The 3,175-nt window shown below is 43.7% G+C and overlaps 1 long non-coding RNA gene across 1 annotated transcript; it reads right to left on the bottom strand.

Moving 5' to 3' along the window:
* Nucleotides 1–1,991: 1,991 nt before the first annotated feature.
* Nucleotides 1,992–2,656, bottom strand: LOC136205484 (uncharacterized). Its single transcript, XR_010675972.1, has 3 exons — nt 2,604–2,656; nt 2,364–2,507; nt 1,992–2,258 (listed from the first exon to the last, which is right to left on the bottom strand). It is a non-coding gene; the product is annotated as an uncharacterized lncRNA (long non-coding RNA).
* Between the last annotated feature and the right edge of the window lie 519 nt (nt 2,657–3,175).

Here is a 3,175-nt window from a genome sequence, read left to right as displayed (position 1 = left end):
GAGGGATCAACAAGACGCGGACCAGGTTATCACCTTTCTCCAAGGGTTAAATGAATCCTACTCAACCATCTGTTCGCAGATACTACTGATCGAGCCAATCCCCTCATTGAACAAGACCTATGCGCTGGCCATTCAGCATGAAAGACAACTTGGTCTTGCACCTGCAAAAGGAAATGAAGGAGGTGAAAGCAACATGTTTGCAGGATTCACTAACACCAACGGTAGACAGAACAAATCAAACAACACCAGAAATCAGAACAACAATCGCAGGAACAACGGTAAAAGCTCATCCTTATGCACTTATTGTGGTAACACTGGACACACAGAAGAAATATGTTTTAAGAAACATGGATATCCCCCAAATTATGGCAACAGAACCAAGAATCCTTTCAGAACAAATCAACCCAGGGCAAACTCAGCAGTTAATCAGGGCAATGAGGAAAACTCAGGAGAAGAAGACAACAAGCAGACCAACCCAGAACCATTCACTCTGACCAAAGACCAGTACCAATCGCTGGTGGCCCTACTGCCCATGAATCAAGGAAAGACCCCGGCCTCGGGCAACAGCGTCAATACCTTTGTCAAAGGAGACAGTTCTAGTAACGGTCCTAACCCTAATTTTGCCTCATCATGTTGGATAATTGACACAGGAGCTACATATCATATCATTTGTAATAAAAAAAATGTACAGCTCATACAAACAAATCGAAAAATGTTGGGTAAACTTGCCAAACGGAGAAAGGGTCAGGGCAGAATACATTGGCACTGTAACCTTAAGTCCTGAACTTGTTTTGCTTAATGTTCCGTGCATACCTGCGTTTGATTACAATCTAATATCGACTAGTAAGCTATTGAGTACTGATGGACTCTGTGTTGTGATAACGAGATCAATGTGTGTGATACAGGACACAACAAGTTGGAAGAAGATTGGCTTGGCTAGAGAGCATGGAGGCCTCTATTATCTGGAATACCCGCTGCCTAATCATATTTCTGTTTTTTCTATTAAAGCCAGTTTGTGGCATTTACGTCTTGGTCATCCCTCTCATGAGAGGTTGCAAGGCCTCAATCTATCTTGTAATGATTTCAATTCCTTCAAAGAAATGCCATGTGACATTTGTCAAAAAGCCAAGCAAAAGAAAATGCCTTTCTCACTAAGCCACAATATAGCAGATGAATGTTTTGATCTAATTCATGCAGACATATGGGGCCCAACACAAGAGTCACACTCTAGTAAAAGATATTTCCTAACCATATTAGATGACCATAGCAGGTATACATGGGTCACATTAATGCAAACAAAGGGGGAGTCAAGTACATCGCTACAACAATTCTGCACATATGTAAACAGACAATTTGGCAAGAATGTGAAAACAATCCGAACGGACAATGGCCCTGAGTTCATCATGAAGGATTTTTATGCAGAACACGGAATCATACATCACACATCATGTCCAGAAACACCACAACAAACGGCAGAGTAGAACGCGAACACCAAGACATAATGAATACCACCGGAGCACTCATGTTTCAAAGTTCACTGCCTCACACTTTTTGGCCAGAAGCAGTTAGTCATGTAGTTTATCTAATAAACAGATTACCATCCACACCAATTCGGGGCCAGACACCTTACGAGCGACTGTATGGCAAAGGGGCACATGTAGACGACCTCAAGGTTTTTGGGTGTCTAGCATACGCCTCAGCTTTGGACAGACACAAAGGCAAATTCACAGAAAGAGCAATAAAGTGCATTTTCTTGGGATACAGACACAGCACAAAGGGATTCAAACTTTTGAATCTAAGCACTAACATTGTTTTCTTTTCCAGGCAAGTAAAGTTCTATGAGAACTTCTTCCGTTTTTCAGAAGAACACAAGAAAAATGAAACATCATGTTGCAGTGAAGAAGAGTTGGAGTTACTCCATAAAGCATGCATAAACGAAGATGAGGATGAATCATACAGTGCAGATGATGAACAAGGTGCAACAGAGACAACACAACATGTTGACACAATACAAGAAATCGAAGACAATATCGAGCAGCCAGAGATACTAGCACATGAACACCAACAAATCAACACAAGGCCACAAAGAACAAGGAAACTTCCAACCTATCTCAGAGACTATCACTTGGCATTGGTCCAAGGCTCCACACTGCCATGCTTGACTAATTCCCCGCATGCTTTATGGAAACACTTGTCTTATGAGGGTTTTTCTCCAGCCAAGAGAACTTTCTCAATTAATCTTTCCTGCCATCGGGAGCCTGCAACATATAAAGAAGCCAAGTTAGAAAGAGGATGGGTGGAGGCAATGAACAAGGAACTGGCTGCACTAGAAGCTAACCAAACATGGAGCTTAGTTGACTTACCAAAGGGTAAAAGACCCATAGGCTGCCGATGGGTCTACAAAATCAAACACAAATCCGATGGAAGCATTGCCAGGTTCAAAGCCAGGTTGGTTGCCAAGGGCTACACCCAACAAGAGGGAGTGGACTTCACTGCAACCTTCGCACCTATAGCAAAGTTCACCACCATCAGGACTCTATTAGCAATAGCAGTTGCAAAGGAATGGCACATACATCAACTTGACATTGATAACGCATACTTACATGGGGAGCTGAGCGAAGATGTCTATATGACAATGCCACCGGGAGTATCCCCGAAAAGACCTCAGCAAGTATGTAAGCTCAATAAAGCCCTCTACGGGCTCAGGCAAGCAGGCAGGCAGTGGAACGCCAAGTTGACCGGCACCATCAAACATATGGGGTTTTCTCAATCAGTGGCCGATCCATCCTTATTCACAAAGGAATATGCAGGACAGGTGACCATGTTGCTAGTATATGTTGATGATGTAGTTCCCACATGCAACGACTTGAAACTACAGGCCTTCACGGATTCAGACTGGGGGACTTGTCAAGAAACTCCGAAATCAATCACCGGGTACGCCGTCTTCCTCGGATCGGCCCTCATCTCCTGGAAATCAAAGAAACAGAACACCGTTTCTAGGTCCTCCTCGGAGTCGGAATACAGAGCCATGGCCTCCACATCATGTGAGCTTCACTGGCTCACGAATCTCCTAACAGATATGAAGGCACCACCGGAGACAGCTTCCCTCATGTTCTGTGACAATATCTCCGCCATGCATATAGCCCAGAACCCAGTTTTTCACAAACGGACGAAA

This window comes from Euphorbia lathyris, chromosome 9 (assembly GCF_963576675.1).
Source record: "Euphorbia lathyris chromosome 9, ddEupLath1.1, whole genome shotgun sequence".
Classification (NCBI taxonomy): Eukaryota; Viridiplantae; Streptophyta; class Magnoliopsida; order Malpighiales; family Euphorbiaceae; genus Euphorbia; species Euphorbia lathyris.
Note: the sequence above shows the minus strand (reverse complement) of the source record. Positions and strands in the feature narration are given on the sequence as shown.